This window comes from Xenopus laevis, chromosome 5L, assembly GCF_017654675.1.
Source record: "Xenopus laevis strain J_2021 chromosome 5L, Xenopus_laevis_v10.1, whole genome shotgun sequence".
NCBI classification, from domain to species: Eukaryota; Metazoa; Chordata; class Amphibia; order Anura; family Pipidae; genus Xenopus; species Xenopus laevis.
Genome location: NC_054379.1, coordinates 141,445,935 through 141,465,539, shown reverse-complemented (window position 1 = coordinate 141,465,539; position 19,605 = coordinate 141,445,935). Strand labels below are relative to the sequence as shown.

The 19,605-nt window shown below is 38.2% G+C and overlaps 1 protein-coding gene across 3 annotated transcripts in view; it reads right to left on the bottom strand.

Moving 5' to 3' along the window:
- The window catches only part of LOC108717148 (alpha-1,4-N-acetylglucosaminyltransferase), a 35,871-nt gene extending 20,781 nt beyond the window's left edge, over nucleotides 1-15,090 (bottom strand). The window contains exon 1 of one of the 3 annotated variants that reach the window (XM_041563498.1): nucleotides 14,838-15,090. The gene's annotated coding sequence lies outside the window, so the exon portion shown is untranslated. Of the gene's footprint in view, nucleotides 1-1,288; nucleotides 1,315-14,837 lie in introns of those variants that run through there. The other 2 variants (XM_018263966.2, XM_041563499.1) reach the window with 2 other exon arrangements.
- Nucleotides 15,091-19,605: the final 4,515 nt, after the last annotated feature.

The following is a 19,605-nucleotide window of genomic DNA, read 5'->3' as shown; positions in this document are numbered from 1 at the left end:
CCGCAAATCCATAAGTAGCAAAAAAATTAGCTCATCACTAGTTACATACAGATTGTTTAGCTGTCACATATAGAGGGCTTGGTTATCCAGTGTTGTTCTGATAATGCAGGGGTTAATGCTTGTTTTCATGCGCCAGACCAAAGGTTTACCGGAAGATTTACTTAACTATGTCAACATAACATTTTGTGGCAGATTTATCAAGTGTCGAATTGAAAATTTGAATTTTCAAATTTTTTATGGTCCAAACTGTCAAATTCAACTAGGGAGTTATTCAAATTAGATTCAAGTTTTTTTTTTTGTTTTTTTTAAAAACTAATTAGATTTTTGAGATTTATCATACTCTGGCTCTTTAAGAATTAGAATTCAACTATTCGCCACCTAAAACCTGCTGAATTTCTGTTTGCGGTCCAGGGATCAATTTGGAGTTGTTTGCAGCCTTCCTGACATTCAAGTTGTTTACGGAGAATTCAAATTCGATTTGAGATTTCGGGTTGATTTAATTAATATTTCTTTTATTTTTTCAATACATTTTGATTGGTCGAATTTGGGAGTTTGGAGGATTTTTTAAAAAATTTGAAATTCAACCTTTGATAAATGTGCCTCTTCCTGTAAAGCAAACTGATGTCTGGTTTAGCTTTGAGAGCTCTTAATGATGCAGCCTCCTTTATTCATGATTCAAGAACAGTACACTGCAGCTAATATAAGATTGTTTCTTTGCCAAATGATAATACATTTATTGTGGCTTCTTGTAGTTAATGGGCAGCCTCTGAGCACATCTTGTACTGATGAACTTCACATTGTGATATTGGGATATACCACTATGGTTATATGACTGAGGTATACTTTTTCCTTTTTTTTTCCTTTTTGTCTCCTTTTTTCCATTGCCACTTTTGATTTCTTTGAAAAAATTGTTTTTTCTTTTAATAAAGCCTAAGATAATGGCTTTGGTTTGTACACAATTTACACTTTTTGATACTGCTTTAGGCTATGCCATACAGGGCTGAAATCAGACTGCTTAAATCCATGCAAACACACTTGGTGGATTTCGGTGAAGAAATTTGAGACTTCACATTTCGCACTGAAATCTGCTAAAAGATACTGCTTGCAGTAGGGCTGAAATTGGCCTGCGGATTTCAACAGGCTTATTTTGGCCCTATGTGGCCTTTGCCTTAAAGGAGAAGGAAAGGCTAAAATGAAGTAAGCTTTATCAGAAAGGTTTACATAAATACACCAGTAAACTGCAATGCTGCTCTGAGTCCTCTGTCAAAAGAAACACAGCTTTTCTTACCTTCTGTTGTGTACACATGGGCTTCTGTATCAGACTTCCTGTTTTTAGCATAAACCTCCAGGGCTAGGGCTTGAGCATGCTCAGTTTGCTCCTCGAGGTCCGGTGCCTAGGGTGGCACTGGATCTAAATACAACCCTGCCCAGGAAGGCACCATCATTTGATTTCTAGATCACCCGTGCCTTCCTTTATATTTATCATGTTTATTGTTTATAATTTGTGCAATTACTTCTTGTTGATATGGCAAAGTTCTCTCATAATTCAGTATTATATGCTCTGTAATTACATTCAGCTCCATAGTGGCTCTTCCCTCATTTTCAGAATGCCTTTTTAGTATAGATATTGGTGTATATCTTTTAACATTTTACAAAAACTGTGAAAATTCACAAAAGGCATTGAAGTCAATGGGTGTTTTTTCCCTGTGACTTCTTCAGCGGCGACTTTTATTTGCGGCAGCCTTTTCGGAGCAAATACATTGAAGTCTATTGAAGTCCAATTTTTTTCTCATTGGCTTTTTAAAGTGGAAAAACACAGTTTTATCGAATTTTTCATGATTTATTAAACCCTGATGGTGTTAAAAGTCCGAATAAAAAAGTATTCCAACTCAGACGTGCCGAGTTCATGTAGCAGTCAATGGGAGATGTTCCAAAGAAATCCTGATCTGCGCTGGGTTTCTGAAAAAGTTGTGGTATTCAGGCGCCAAATCTGAAAAAAGTCACAGTATTCGGCTATTCAGGCGCCAAATCGAATAAGTTGCAATATTTAGATTTTTCCACGATTTTTTTGTCAAGTTTATTCCCGCACAAGTAATTTTCAGAAAATTTTATTCATTACTAAGTTGAAATAAATCTGTGCGGATTTGTTCGGCGTAGTTTTCATGACTTTTATAATTTAGATACTGTAAATAACCTATGTGTATTTCTCTATGGCGACTTTTTACTACTATAGGCGTGTATTTTTTGTGGCAACTTCTTTTTTAGCAACAATTAATTGGAGTCTAATGGGGCAATGTAATATTGGTTGCTAACGTAAAAATCATTTGCAATGGGAATAAATGGTCTCATTGCGAAAAATGTTGTCTTTGCGAACATTTTGCAAACCCCTAGTGTGCACTGTATGTAGTAAAAACTTCTTACTGAAACAGTTTGCTTCAAAAGTTTCCGCCACTTTGAAGTACGTCTTAAAAGTTTGCAATGCACAATTACGATTCACAATGGAATAAAAGCCTAATGAAGAATATTACATTGCAACATGCACATTTTTATTCTTATTAGTGTTGAAATTTGTTCTCTTTGCAAATTTTATTGCATTTCCCCCATGTGTGTTGACATGTTATTTTGCAGTTTTTTAGTCAGCACTCCACACACCAATGTCCACCTCTTATTATACGACGGTGCATGCGTCCAGTGGTCCACTAGACGACCGAGTCAATCCAAATCCAATATATGTCACAGCTCTGTTCAGAAGTAAAGTAAAAAGTCTTTATTTGGCACATGGCTTAAGATCTGCAACAATAATACAGCGTTGCCCGAAACGTTGTATTGATGCAGATCTTCAGCCATGTGCCAAATAAAGGCTTTTTAATTTACTTCTGAATGGAGCTGTGTCATATATTGGACGTTATTTTGCGCCAACCTTTTGCAGCAGTTTTATGAACATATTTGCAAATGATATAATACGGAATATCCCTGCTCATCACTGATTTTCTATATTTGTGTGCGTATCAAAGGTCGGTATAGGCATGTATATATATAATGAATGAATGAAGCAGCACTCGAATAATGCAAAAAGTGTATTAAAAAGTTAGTACATCACATAGAGACATTTCGGAGAAACTATTTGCCCTTTATCAAGCCAAATGAATAACAGCATTGCACAGGTGAAACATATTTAAGGCAATGAAAAGGAAATGACCTCATAACTTGCATCACAATTATTTCCAATTAATTAACATATGTCCATTCATAAATACAAAAAGAGGTCGTAATCCTTGTTTAAACCTAATGGATGTACAGATTTGAGTTTATTAATCCACCAAACTTCTCTTTAATTTCAGTTCTCTATCACCCCCTCTTTTTAGTGGAGGTATTGTTTGCAATATCATAAATTTTAATTGATCTGCAGTGTGTCCCTTATCTATAAAGTGTTTTGATACAGGTAATGTAGTATTGCCTAGATTTATGCTCAAACGATGCTGAGAAATGTGTGACTTTACCATCTGTGTGGTCTCACCTATATAGATGAGACCACACGGACATGTCAGTACATAAATTGCAAATTTGGAAATACAAGTATAGTGTCCCCGTAGCTATACAGATTGTCTAGTATGGGGGATGGTATATAAAGGCCTGGATGGCCAGATCTGTACTTCATTGTACACTAAACCAACGGATAGGAACCAAATTGTGCATTACACCAGCCAACATCCACCTCATACTAACTATTAACTATTCAATACACTCTTTGCATTATTAGAGTGCTGATTCATTCATTCCTATTTTGTATATTACCGGGGGACGAGACAGCGTCTCCTAAGGAGCGAGTACTGAGATTCCTGCTTACACACTGAAGAGAGTGCTGGGGCATACTTTCACTATTAATACTGTACAGGGCTGGCATCAGGGGGGCATGAGGGGACAGTTGTCCCGATCCCAGTGGATTTGAATTTGAAATGGTATTGGGCCATTCTGCACTTGAGCAGCTAATGAAGCAACCGAATCCGAAAGAACAACCAAATCCGCCAAAGAGAGCTGAATCCACAGAAGAGAGCTGAAGCCGTTGAAGGGAGCCATAGCCGCCAAAGAAGCTGCCGTCACCGGAGAAGAAGGAAGAACACCGCCTGCTGAGGAGGGAGAAGAACAATGATATTTTTTATTTTAAACCCCTGACCACCAATGTTTTTTTTATTTGAGACCCGCGAATTGACACAGGCGCCGAGACTAATTCGCCCATCACTAGTTGTCTTACATACTTTATCCAAATAATCCACATTTTTAAAAAGTATTTATTTTTCCTCTGTAATAATAAAACAGTAGCTTGTACTTGATCCAAACTGAGATATCATGAATCCTTATTGGAAGCAAAACCAGCCAATTGGGTTTATTTAATGTTTACATGATTTTCTAGTAGACTTAAGGTATAAAGATCCAAATTACGGAAAGATCCATTATCCGGAAAGCCCCACGTCCTGAGCATTCTGGATAACAGATCCCATACCTGTATATATATGTCATCCTCCTTGAATGTGAGAGATTACATTTATCATTATTATGTGTCCAATGATTCTTCAGTGATTAGACAATCCCACTAATTAATAGCTCATAGACAATCAATATGCAAATCCTTACTCCATTTTCATCTGTAAATAAAAAGACCTAGAGATTTTTGATCTGTTTGATTTGGACAGGGACTCTAAGGAAGCAGCCCTTATTGCCAACTAGTGAAGTGGAATGGTAATGATCCATATTTTATTAGTATCCTTGTTCTTTTATATTTTCTAATAACCTCTGCCTTTAAAGGTTGTCATAGTAGAAACACACCCAGTGTTGGACTGGGAAACCAGGGGCCCACCCAATAATCTTAGACCAGGGGCCTACCAAAAGACCTTAGATCAGGGGCCCACTCTTAGTACTATTATAATTCCTCTCCTCATGCAACCTCTATTCTGCCAGTCTCTTTTCTTTACATGGTATAATCTATTATTCTATCTATTTAGTCTCTTAGAAATAGGAAATGGCCATGAAATAGGCCAAATGTTTTGAAACAGAAGGGCCCACTGACACCTGGGCCCACCGGGAGTTTTCCTGGTATCCCTGTGGGCCAGTCCGACACTGAACACACTAAAAAAGCAATGTACATTTGGGGTTATTGCTTTTTTCCTACTGCTCATTGCTGACAAAAAAAATGACTATGACTTTTTTCTTTGATCTAACTAATGTATTTGTGGACAAATTTCAACTATTCTTGACTAAATGAATCTAAGAAGCACTTAAAGAGGTTATCTACAAAAACCCTAGATCCTTCTCATTTAAGGAAACTCCCAATACACTGCCATTTAGTGTATAACTTGCATTTATATTATTTTTGCCAAATTGCATAACCTTGCATTTATCAACATTGAACCTCATTTTCCAGTTTGCTGCCCAGTTTCCCAACTTAGACAAATCACTCTGCAAAGTGGCAGCATCCTGCATGGAACCTATAGTTCTGCACAATTTAGTATCATCTGCAAAAATAGAAACATTACTTTCAATGCCATTTCTAATAAAAAGAAATTAAGTTAGCCTGGCAAGATCTATTACGCATAAAACCATGCTGGCACAAACTCATAGTATTAAGTAAAGAGGTTTTGCAATCACAGAGCTAAGCTCACTAAGTACCCTGGGATGAATACCATCTGATATCTTAACATGTTCTAGTCTCTTTTGAACTTCCTCATGTGTGAACCATGCATCATTAGTTATATTACTAGAATTAGGACTATTAAGAAGGAAACCTTCAATAACTGCTTCCTCATTTGTGTAGACAGACGAAAATATGAATTTAGAATCTGCGTTTTTATTCTGTTTTCATCAATCAGCTGACCCCCCTCTGAAACTAAAGGTCCCACCCCTTCCTGCTTGATTTTTTTACTATTAACATATTTAAAAAATAATTTTGGATTCTTTTTACTGCTTGCTGCAATATCCTTTTACTGCTTGCTGCAATATCAATTTTAGCTTGCATTATAGCTTCTTTGCATGATGTATTGGCCTCCTTGTACCTTATAAATGATTCGGCTGTCATAGCTAACTTGAAAGCCTTAAAAGCATGTCTTTTCTTACCCACCTCAACACTAACACTTCTATTGAACCAAAAAGGTTTTGCTTTGCAACGTTGTTCCTTGCTTACAAGGGGACTATACTGACATGTATATTTATTAAGCAGTATTTTAAAGACTTCCCATTTTTGTTCCGTGCTTAATGCTGTGAAAAGCATTTCCCACTTAATATGTTGCAGAGATGCCCTTATACTGTCAATGTTTGCACGTAATGACATTTAGTGTTTAAGTTACTTCCTTATAGAATTGCTTCTGCAATAGGATCTCAAAGGAGACCATGTTATGATCACTATTCCCTAAATGCTCACCAACACAAATGTTAGAGATTAGTGATGGGCGAATTTGCGTCGTTTCACTTCGCCGAAAAATTAGCGAATTTCGCACGAAATTCGCAAAACGGCGAAAAATTCGCAAAACGGCGCCAGCGTCTCGTTTTTGACGCCGTCGCCCATTTTTGACGCTGGCGTCCGTTTTTTAGGAAAAATTTTTTTGACGCCGGCGAATTTTTTCCTCGAGTTTTCGCGGGCGTTTCCCGAATTTATTAGCTGGCGGCAAATCGCGCAAATTCGCCGCAAATTCGCGCCTGGCGAATAAATTCACCCATCACTATTAGAGATGAGTTCAGTATTATTAGTTATTACAAGGTCCAAAAGTGAGTTATTCCTAGTAGGTTCTTGAACGAGCTGGAATAAAATGTTGTCATTCAGCATATTTACAAACCTACTAGCTTTTTCTGTCTTAGCAACCCCATTACCCCAGTCAATTTCTGGATAATTGAAGTCACCCATAGCAACAACTTGACCCAGCTGTGAAGCCGCTTGTATCTGCAAGAGTAGCTCGGCTTCATACTCGACACTTATATGAGGTGGTTTATAGCATATACCAATGATAATTCTCTTTGTAACCTTTTGCTCAGTCAAAATCTCTACCCAGAGTGATTCTACACCCTCACCAGTGCCAGCTATGGTTATTTCTTTAGTGCATGGCTTTAATTCAGGCTTTACATACAAACACACTCCTCCACCCTTTTTGTATCCCTCTGTCCCTCCTAAAAAGGGTGTAACCATTTAAATTCACAGTCCAGTCACATGTTTCATCCCACCAGGTCTCAGTGATACCAATTATATCATGCAATGCATGCAATTAATTATTTTACCTGACACACTCTGTGCATTTGCCAGAATACAGCGGAGGTTACTACTTTTACTTTTGAAACTTGCATTACTTAGTGGAGAATTATATGTTAAGTTAGCATTATTCTGTTTTCCTTGTAACAGAGGGACCTCCATAACTGGTAAACTATATGCCTCCTCACTCCTCCCCCATGACCCCTTACTAACCCCCCTGCCCCGTCTACCCTAGCTTCCCCATAATTCTTTATCTCACCCGCCCCCCCCTTGCCTAGTTTAAGCACTCCTCCAACCTCTTAGCCATTCCTTCCCCTAGCACAGTGGACCCCTTCCATTGAGTTGCAAACCCGGATTTAGGGAAAGGCCCGGATTTAGGGAAAGGCCCGGATTTAGGGAAAGGCCCCCTAGGCCCAGGCCTAGGGCGGCAAGATGTTAGGGTCGGCAAGAAGGCGCCCCCTAACATCTTGTGTAAGTCGGCTGCTCCTGATAGATCCGGCTGGGTTTAGGACTGCTCCTCCAGCCTATCTCCCGCTTTGGCTCCGCCCCCTCCCACTCCTCTCTGTGCTCGTGCTGCTGCTGCCTCTGCTGTGCTGCGTGTTTCCCAGCAAGCTGATCTGTTCCTTAGCTGGTATGTACATTTAATATTTCCCCTGCAGATCTGCTGTATATCGGCCATGTAGAGAAATATGTCACAGTCAACTTGCAGATTTGCTGGAGGTGCAGAATCACAAGTGTTCTAAACCTGTTACAGATGTTTTTATGGCCCTTTCCTGCTTCCTACAAAATGAAAACCATTTCAGTTCTATTACGCAATTAGTCTATTTTTAATATAGAACTTTTTATGCTTTATGTTACTGCTACGATAATCAAGATGAAATAAAAATTTATATACAAACTAATAATATGAATTTAATGCTATAAATTAATGGATGATAAATGAATTTTGTACATGATTTTATATATATTGTGTGATGAAATTAAAAACCTCAATTAATTTAAATCCATTTACTCCATTTAATTAATTAATGATTATTATATTTCATTAAGAAGAAATTTACAAGAGTGCGACATAAGGGACCTTTTTCGTTTCAACCTATTACAGAATTAGGTTTCCTTCCTTACACTTTTCCCTTGTTTACAAAATGTGATTGACTTGCATCTTAGCTGCAGGGTTCAGCAGAACATAATGGTTTTCTGTTATCTGACATACAGACTTGTGCAGCAGCAGATACAGCCAGAAACTGCTTCTTATAAGATAAGCTGCGCTGCAGTACCAAGTGCAACATCAGACACAGTTTGTTCTATTTGTAAATTATCTTTTCAACTGGAAACAGGGTACTCTGAAAATTACTCATGTATAATAAGAGATCATGTACCCCCTACTGTAAATGATAAGGATATTAGAAGTCACTGAGGGGTTCTATGGCCATATAAAGGCACAAGGCTGCAGGCTGAGTTATACAGGGAACTCTGAGTATCACTCATGTATTATAAGGGATAATGTACCCCCTACTGTAAATGATAAGGATATTAGAAGTTACTGACGGGGTTGTTCTGTGACCATATGAAGACACAAGGCTGCAGGCTGAGTTATACAGGGAACTCTAAGTATCACTCATGTACTGTATTATAAGGGATAATGTACCCCCTACTGTAAATGATAAGGATATTAGAAGTCACTGAGGGGTTGTTCTGTGACCATATAAAGGCACAAGGCTGCAGGCTGAGTTATACAGGGAACTCTGAGTATCACTCATGTATTATAAGGGATAATGTCTGCTGAGAAATAGGAACTACAAAGATTATGCTGCTGCCAAGATTTGACTTTTTTATTTTATAATAAATATTTAACTGATGCTGCGGCTGCCCACTGGAGCACAATTGACAAACTTATCAAAACAAGGGACACATCTCTCTCTGCATCTATGTATAAAAAGGTGTCTATATATAGAGAATATATATAGATATATCTCAAACAAGCCTAACTGCTAGTTGATCCATCTGATCCACTTTTGCATAAATGTCCTGATTGGAAAAAGATTCACATCCAGAAAATGCGTGCGGGGGGGGGCTTTACAGTAGGGGTAAATCCGGCCCTGGTCACGACTGTATAGGTTGTACCCCAAGGAAAAATCAGCCCAGTGCTCTAGGAACCCAAACCCTTCCTTTCTGCACCAAGACTTGAGCCACGCATTTAGCTCCCTAAGCTCCCACTGTTTTCCTAAACTTGCACATAGCACGGGCAAAATTTCAGAAAAGATGACATTGGAAGACCTTTCCCTGATCTTAGAGCCTAGATCCCTGAAATCACTCTTTAAGGTCTTCCATCTACCATTTATTTTGTCATTAGTACCGATATGCACAATAGACTGTTGGGTCGTGCCCAGCCCCACCCAATAATTCCACCCAAAAAGTCTACCCGATCAACCACATGCCGAACCCTGGCACTAGCTAGACAGCAAATTGTTCAGTTGTAGCGATCCGGACGACATTACCCTATCCAATTTCCTAATAATTGAGTCCCCTGCAACCACAATCTGCTTAGGCCTGTCTCTGCTCTCCTCCACACCACTACTAGAGAAACTGGTCTCCCGGGTGTTAGAGAGATCAGCCCCATCTAGAATTGCCATTCCAGAGTTCATACTCCCATCATCTTCACACAATCTGGCATATTAGTTGCCATGTATAAGATACACCTAGATTTTCTAACTGTCACCCAGCTAGCTGCCTCAATATCCTGCTGCTGTTCTGTTCCCCCCAAACTATCTGAAAGACTCCTTTCAAGTGTTGCAATTTGTTGCTCTAGTACTCTAACTTGAGCCTCCAAAGTGACTTTTAGTATGTTATGACTTTTCAATTGTTCATTATTTTTTATAGTTTTTGAATAATTTGGCCTTTTCTTTCAAATCACTGACCCTATCTAAAAGCAAATGCTCTGTAAGGCTACTCATTTGTAGTAATTGCTACTTTTTATTACTCGTCTTTTTCTATTCAGGCTCTCTCCTATTTATAGTCCAGTCTCTTATTCAAATCAATGCATGGTTGCTAGGGTAATTTCACCCCTAGAGCTGATGAATTAAATACAAAATAACTCAAAATCCACAAATAATGAAAAATTCTAAATAATTGCAAACTGTCTTAGAATAACACTCCCTACATCTTAATAAAAGTTAATTTATAGGTGAACAACCTTCTTTAAGGTATTTTCTTTCTTCATCCTCGTTTAAGTCTACACAGGTAGCTAGCTTGACCAGTGGGTGCTAGTAGGTACTACCATGTTTTTTTAAGTTTTCTTCTTGTCAACCAATCAAAAACCAACTCAGATATTGCTAGAACCCATTGAAGTTTCTACAAAGCTTTGGATCTAGACTAGAGATGGAGCAGAGATACCCATGTAGTGTCCCAGCTTTTTCTAAAAGGAGTTTTTGATGTATCAGCTACCTACCAAATTAGTTAAGTTTCTTGTAAATTGTATTTATTTCCAAATGGGCACACCAACTTCCCCTTTGGGTATACTTGGGGAATATCAAGCAAGGTCATAGCGGGCCACTAGTATACTCTCCACCAGATAACAAGGACCCTCTGGTTTGTCTTGTGTGAACCAAGTGATTTTAAGTTCCATTTTTATCAGCAAATTGCACACTTGCAAGGGCAACTTGTACCAGATATGCAAGGTGTGTCCATAATGGCAGTGCTTAGTCATTACAATGCAATTACAATACTTGTACATCATTTGAAACAGATGTTAAGCACAAAGCTCCTTTGTGCCACTGAGACCATGGAACAGAACTTTCATTTTCCAATTTCTAGTCTCAAGTTCTTTAGAATTGTGCCTGCCTATATGTAAATGACCCATATAGAAACATCAGGTCGGTCTCTTAACCTTCATCTGGTTCAGATAGAAGATAAACGGGGGTGCAGTATTGGTGGAATTGTCAAGAACTCTTTAGGTGGCAAAAATGACAATCAGAAATGTTACAAGCCACTGATTCTGCTTCTCTAAATACTGCCCCATTTTGTGTCTACCTCTGGCTTCAAACCCCCAGGAAAAGATTGTGTGCTCTTACAGTTCATCATTTATTTTTTTACACCAGCTTCTTCAAAATAACATTCCATTCACAAAGTGGTACTCACCTCTAGAGGGTCTATAATAGTTCCTCCTGCCTGGAAAATTCTATAGATCTATATATGAAACTCTGCCCTTTTCTTCTTCCCATCTAACCTATTCCCAGAGATTCCGAACTTCTCTTTTTTCAATTAAATAGGCCTGCATCAAGTGATTTTCAGAAACCACTGATTCTGCTTCTCCAAATACTGCCCCATTTTTGGCCTACCTCTGGCCTCAAACCTCCTAGAAAAGATTGTGTGTTCTCACTATGGGCCAAATTCAATTAAATGAGAAAAAGTTATCTCATGGTTTATCACATGAAAAGTCATGGGCAAGTTTTAATTCCAGGAGAAAGATTTTCTCCTAATTCAGTTCCAGGACTATACCTCCCAACTGTCCCGAATTTCACAGGACAGTCCCAATTTTTACCGCTCAGTCATGGTTTCTTACTGAAAGGCCTACCTTTTTCTTTGATCTCTTGCATTGATGCCAGAAAAAGATGCAACGTTTCTGAAACTTAATTAGATTAGGATGCTTTTGGCAGTGAGCCCAGAATACTAAGCACCTGCACTTAGATACAACTGTAACTAATAAGATAAGTAGGTATATTGGGGAACTGAGACTTGTAGCTTAAAGTGGCAATTTCAACTTCTTTATGTTTTCACATAAAACATGACCCTGAACCCCCCCAGAAATGTGTTCAAACTTTCCATAACCTACCAAATTTTATGAAAAGGGCATGATAATTAGGGTGTTTGACCATAAAGTGTGCATGGCCAAAAACTATTTTTGCTGAGTTACATGGGGCGGATATTTTTGTCCCTCTTTGTTTTTTTCCAAATATTGGGACTACCCCAGGACTCTACTAACCGGTTTCTCCAAAACTGCCTGTTCAATCTATACAATTTTCCTGTCTTTTCTGCTTCTGGTTAAGAGCCAACTCTTTCATTGTTGAAATGGTTATCATGGCTTTTATTTACTGAAAGATTTTGTAAGAAAAAAAAATATTTGTTTAACTTTCAGTGCCCTATTGTTCCTTATTACTGCCTCACAAACTGACTGCATTATTAGTCACTGTCTTTTACCATCACCCACTTCCCATGCTGTCTTCTGCCTCAAGCATATCTTTCTTCCTACTCCATTCCTGAATTTCTCCATAAGGAACCTCAACTTATTCAAAGCCAAACCCTACTTCTTGAAGCATTAACACAGAGTCTGTTTTAGTCTTGTCATTGCCTATCCAAATTACCCACCAAACACTAATGGCAGGTTGTGGAACAGATGATATTATATGCTACCTCTTTGACTAATATATTCTCAGACTTTACTTAAAAAAACTAAATGAAGAAGTTGTGTTTGGGACTATTAATCATTGGTATTTTCAGTGGTTTTCTGGTAGGCCAGTATCACATAGTGTGCCTTTCCTTCCTGGCAGAAAATGACTGTGCATGTTACAGTACTGCATTTTTAGCATGTTTCTCCTTTTTAACTTCCTGGTAACAGTGCAATGTGTAGTTAGCGCAATGTGGAGTCCTATTTAGTGTCTGTTACTATAATGCTGTTATATGGCTCTGCATCTCACAGGGCACTGCAGATTAACATAGTGTAAACTCCTTTAGGAAAAACTACTTGCATGCAAGGAGCATGTTTAATATTTCCTCAATATGCAGTATGTGGGAGGCTTACCCAGAGTTGGCTACAGTCCAAATTTATGTGTTGTAAACTCAGTAAAAAGCCTCAGAAAGAAAAATTTTCCTTGCTTTATACTGTATCTATCCTACAACCAAATGACAAATAAAAGATAGGGAAAAAATAGTGGGGCTCATTTGCCAGCCAGTTTATACTTGCAACCAATCATATGTCTGCTTTCATTGCTCTACCTGTAGCTGGCTAAAAGAAGACAAACATTTAGAGGCAGTAATCTCCAAACAGTGGCTCATGAGCAACACATTGCTTACCAACCCCTTGGATGTCGCTACCAGTGGCCTCAATGCAGGTGCTCCGTTTTGAATTCCAGGATTGGAAACATTATAACTTGAATAAAACCATGTGTATTGCCAAACAGAGCCTCCTGTATGCTGCCAATCCACATTGGGACTACCAACAGCCAATTGCAGCCCATAATTGGCACCCCCAGGGACTTTATTCATGCTTGTGTTGCTTTCCAACTTTTACATTTGAATGTGTCTCGCAGGTAAAAAAGTTTGGGGATCCCTGATATAAATATTTATAAGGTTGATAAAGTGGGATAGGGTTGTGATCATCTATTCTACTGTTTTTGGTTAATCAATAGTGATGATTTTGATCAGCCAAAACCCACATTCTGGAGTATAGCATAAAATAAATCTATTGGTAATGACCCAATAACCTGGCCAAATGGGTCTCTGTTGTATCTTACGTTTCCATTAAATTCCACTTTGTTTGGATAAATAACTCAAGAAAGCACTCAGCAATGCAAACCAAGTACTTAGCAGCCTATACTCCACATGAGACTCTTGCCACACTTCTTTCTCTTAGTTTTGCCTACCCAAAGATTTAGAATACATCGTCGTTCTTCTATAGTTGGGACCCTGATATTTATATAGACTTTTGACCATAGGATAAATGCAGAAAAGTAGGGCATAGTATCCCACATATTCCTTATATGACATGCTTAAAGGTCATGATTGTGGCAATGGAATTATGTTTCAAGCCTCGTTATTAATGACTATAGTTTATAGAGTCAAACCAAATATTGGGAACAAATTTCAAATTATAACATAATTGAAATTCTTCTGTTCATGTTGAAGTTTTTAAAACCCAGGAGCATTTCCAGTAACAAAAGTTCTAGGCAATGAAGGTCAAAGCCAAGGACTATAACTGGAAACTGCTCACAGGTGACAGTTAGACTTCAGAGAATGCAACTGAAATACCACTTTTTTTGCTAGGACTTATAGAGCATCAGCCATACTGGTGTAGGAAGAGGTCACTCTCCAAAATCACCAATAACTTTTTTAGAGGTACCTATTCAGTTAAAGAGGCTTGCACCTAATATAGGAACACCAGTTAATCAGAATGTCCAACATTTAGTTTTTCTAAACTTTTAAAAAGTTAAGCTTACAAACTGAAGTGCAATTTTGCTATGAGCAAGTTGTTTTTAAAATGTCTGCCCTTTTCTCGACAAAAACGAGCTGTAGGTGTGTTTTTAAGGTTTTATATGCTTATCTGTCAGATGTAGTGTTGCAGCGTGTTATCTACTGGCTACATTTTGCACTTTGTAGCTACAGTATATTCTCTATTGGGTTAATAATCTGTTAGAGACAGATGATTTAATAGCATTTTCTTTGCTTTTGCCAACTTCCTTTCGTTCTCATCGCTGAAGCTTGGTTTCCTTTCTCAGCACGCATATATAGGACATAAAGATTTCTATAGGAGATATAAATAGTTCCAGCAGTATCTGCAGTCACGGTATATAATAATAGCCCTGACGTGCAATAAAATACAATATCAATTTACCTTTTCTATTTACCTTATGGGCAGCTTTTTCATTTCTGCATTTCTCTCCTCTGCTCCCCTTGCTGTTTCAAAGGAAATGATGGGCGTAGTTATTTACTGTAACTGTCTTCTAAAACCATGCCTGCAGTGATCAACAATTCCATGCTCCCGCCCAGTTTCATGGTCTCGAGCCTCATATCTTCTGCTGTACACATGATGCCCCTTTAATATACTGTGTTTCTCTCGATATTTTCATGCACTACGACATTAACTTTGTCTAGACATGTATCCTGGAAAATCTGAAAGTACAACAAGGCTTAGAGGAATGCAGTTTATCTATGTGTGAATAATTGAATTCATTAGAAGCTTGTTTCCCAGGCATAAGAGCATCAGGATCAGATTTCTCCCTGTGCATGTGGCTTGTTACGCTGAGCTACACATTAAAGTGTTGATCAGCTGATCCAGTGAATAATTACCTGAGCAGCAGCTTTATCAGATGATTGGGGAGCATATTTAGTAAAAAAGACTTCTAACCACTGGCAGCAATTACAGGGTCCCCTCTTATCATAAGGTGTAGATTTGAACTTTCTCCCAACAGCTGAGAAGCATTGGTTACTGGGAATGTGGGTGCTGTATGATTGCTAAAGGAATTGATCAGTGTAAAAATTAAACTCACTGAACAGTTATGTCCCATGTGACCCCCTTTAAAGGAGAACTAAAGCCTAAATAAAGAAGTAGCTAGAAATGTTATACATTATTAGGGATGCACCGAATCCAGGATTTGGTTCGGGATTCGGGCAGGATTCGGCCTTTTTCAGCAGGATTCGGATTCGGGCGAATCCTTCTGCCTGGCCGAACCGAATCCTAATTTTCATATGCAAATTGGTGGCGGGTGGGAAATCACATACCATTTTGTCACAAAACGAGGAAGTAAAAAATGTTTTCCCCTTCCCACCCCTAATTTGCATATGTAAATTAGGATTAGGATTCGGTTCGGTATTCGGCCGAATCTTTCAAGAAGGATTCGGGAGTTCGGCCGAATCCAAAATAGTGTATTCGGTGCATCTCTATACATTATGTTTTGTGCTTCTGTAATTTTTAGGGTTTCGTTTTTTTTTTAGTCACTGACTAACTCAGAGTTAGAGAGCTGAAAAGCAGGAAGTAGTATTCTGGCCATTATGTTAGACATCCACTCACTTCAGCCTTTATATATTACATTTTTGGCTAACTAACTACTGTATGTAAGAAACATTTTTATTTAGCACAGCCCAGGGATGGGCAAATTTGACCCGTTTTGTTCTCCAAAAATGTTGTCGCGCGTCGAAATTTTTTGGACGTGCGTCTTTTTTTTTTTTACGCACGACGCTATACAAGTCTAAGGGCGTCATTTCTGCATCGAAACAAGGTGAAAAGATTCGCCCATCCCTACAGCCTATTTAACCAAGCTTTTATTTTTCCATTGAACTGTTCCTTTAATTGCTACCAGTGATCCAAACAATACGCATAAAAAAGCTCTCTGCGTGCTAAAACATCATACCGAAATCACTTGTGCCAATGTGTTTTTATTATTTACACATGTATCAAGCAGGCCAAATTGTACATTAAGGGGCACATTTACTAAGGGTCGAATTTCGAAGTTAAAAAACTTTGAGATTCGACCATTGAATTTTTTAGTAGTATTTATAGTATTTTTTAGATCGAAAACGGCAGTTTTCGATCAAAGTAAAAGTCGTTCGATTGATTAAATCGTTTGAATTGAACGATTCAAACGATTTTACAAAAAATACATAGAATACTCAAAAGTTTAGTAGTTTAGCCAAAGTTTATAGGAGGTCCCCCATAGGCTAAACAGCAATTTGGCAGGTTTAAGGTGGTTAAGTGTTGAAGTTTTTTAAAGAGGCAATACTTCAATTTTCGAAATCGAAGTTTTTTCAATTCAAATCGAATTTTGGCCTATTCGATGGTCGAAGTACCAAAAAATGACTTTGAAATTCGAAGTTTTTGAATTCGAAAATTCACTTCGACCCTTAGTTAATGGGCCCCTAAATCCAAGATGACAAGAGCAACAATAGATTCCAGCACAAGAGGGGTCTTTTACCTTTCCCCTGGACGCATTAGCAGCCCCTTGGTACCTCTGAGCCCTGGGAAATGCTGCACTCTCCTTAAAGGACAAGGAAAGGGAAAAAAAAAATCCCATTTTTACTTTCTTTAATGAAAAAGAAACCTATCTCCAATATACTTTAATTAAAAAATGTGTACCGTTTTTATAAGAAATCTGTCTGTATGCAGTGAAATTCTCCCTTCATTTACTGCTGTGGATAGGAATTGTCAGATGGTCCCTAACTGCTGAGCAGGGAAACAATCATACTTATGAACAGCAGGGGGAGCCCCCCCCCTTACTTACCAGCCATGCAGAATTCAAGCAGCTTTGTTTATGACAATCCCTAAGCAGCCCAGACCACACTGAGCATGTGCAGGGTCAGGCAAAGATGTTTAACAAAGTTACAAGATGACAGCCCCCTGTGGCCAACTTTGAAAGCATAAATCATTTGTTTGATTAGGATTGTGGTGCAGTAAGTTCATGCTTATGTTTAGTATACAAAATACAGCATTTCTAGCCTTATTCTATTTTAGACTTGGCATTTTAGCATGGCGTTTGATTATTGGCAAGCATTCTCTCTTGGAAAAGAGTTAATTTCACTTTATTATTTAAGTTTCCATAAAATCCATAGCGCCTGCAAAAAATAAAAATAATAGTAATAATACTACCGTACACTTAGCACAAAGTTGCTTGCAGCTTCATGCTACTCGGCTAGCATAGCTATTGGGGGTTAGAGGCGGTTCACTGTATCTGGGCAAGTATATAGAATTAACAATGGTGGTCCTATGCTTTTAAATGTGGGCGTTGGTTTGGGCAATCCCTCTCTCTTAAAAGCCTTTACTGGCGGGGGAGGATTCAGCCTTCAAATTGAAACCAATGCTCAACATACACTGAACACAGGTAATGCTATTATGCAGAGAAACATTTCTTTTTAATAAGTAAGTTAGGGACCGCCATATGGGGTTTACCTTGACGTGGTATGGTGGCTTTTCAATTTTATGATCATAACTTTGGTAACTAAAAACCCCTGTTTTGTAAACATGCACTTGCATTTATACTGAATTATTTATGAGACAGGGGCCCAGGGAAGTGCATTGTAAGTAGCACTTCCATTATACTTAAATATATTTTGATTTAGCCTTGAGTGCTTCCACAATTTCCCTCTAATATAGTATATTGGCCTGAAGCTGTGGCATACTGTAGCTTCATTTGGTTTTTCAATAGCACCCCATACCCACCCCTTAAAACTAATGGTGGTCCTACGCTTTTAAATGTGGGCGTTGGTTTGGGCAATCACTCTCTCTTAAAAGCCTTTACTGGCGGGGGAGGATTCAGCCTTCAAATTGAAACCAATGTTCAACATACACTGAACACAGGTAATGCTATTATGCAGAGAAACATTTCTTTTTAATAAGTAAGTTAGGGACCGCCATATGGGGTTTACCTTGACGTGGTATGGTGGCTTTTCAATTTTATGATCATAACTTTGGTAACTAAAAACCAAAGTTTTTAGCTGATCTCAAGTGAGGAGCGGCAGAGCATAGTAGCGACCCCTTATGGAATTCTGGCTTTGAATATTGCCTTGGGGTGAGTCTGGCAAGGTCCTATTTATTTGATAAAATGTTAATAAATGCTGTGGCCATTTTCACAATTTCTGGCTCTTTGTGTTTCATTACTGTGTGTAACTAAGGGGTTCAATGTGGTGGCTGAAGGTGAAGGGTCAATTGAGGAGTCCCATTGTCAAGAGGCAAGTTGCCCCAAAGCATTATCACAGAGACCTGGAGCAATGCACGCAGAGTACAACACAGTGTGCAAAGTGCAAAAAACCCCAACTTGACTGCAGCCTTTATTTGCACTTTGCTAACTGTGTTCTGTAATATATTGACTTCTGAGATCTTTTTCCACTCACCAATTGCACAATTCACAGTTTATTTTTCACTGCATTTTTTCTTTAAAGCTAAGTTTTAATATAAACTGACCTCTTAAAATATGTGGTATTACATAGAGAGTATTAGAACAGAGGCAAGTCAGATACCATTGTTTAAAGCATACGTTCATAAACAGCAGTGCTGAAAAATATGAAATATAGAGAAATCATATCAATCCCCTAAGCAGACTTTTAGAATTTCTTGTTGTTTGTAACAGGGGATCTGTTATCATGTTCTTTGCCCCCAAAACCATTGAACTTGGGTCTTTAAGATACAATAAATTCAGTATGTGCTTCCTGTAGTAAAACTTTTACCACAACACTTTAAGGGGCAGATTTATCAAGGGTCGAATTTCGAAGTACAAAATACTTGAAATTCATCGAATTCGAATTTTTTTCACCCCAAGGTCCCCATAGGCTAACATAGCAATTCGGCAGGTTTATTTTGGCGAAGTATTGAAGTCAAAGTTTTTTTAAAGAGACAGTACTTTGATTATAGAATGGTCGAATATTCGAACGATTTTACTTCTAATCTAATTCAAAGTCAAAGTTGTAGTATCCTATTCGATGGTCGAAGTATCCAAAAGACTACTTCGAAATTCGAACTTTTTGAACTTATTAAATCTGCCCCTTAGTCCCTCTTTCATTAGAACGCCTTCCTTGTCTCTTAGGTTAGATGCACTACATTAGACGTATCAAACGTTATTAATTGATTTATTTTATACTCTTTGTTGGTTTGATTTGACCTAAAACTACATGTC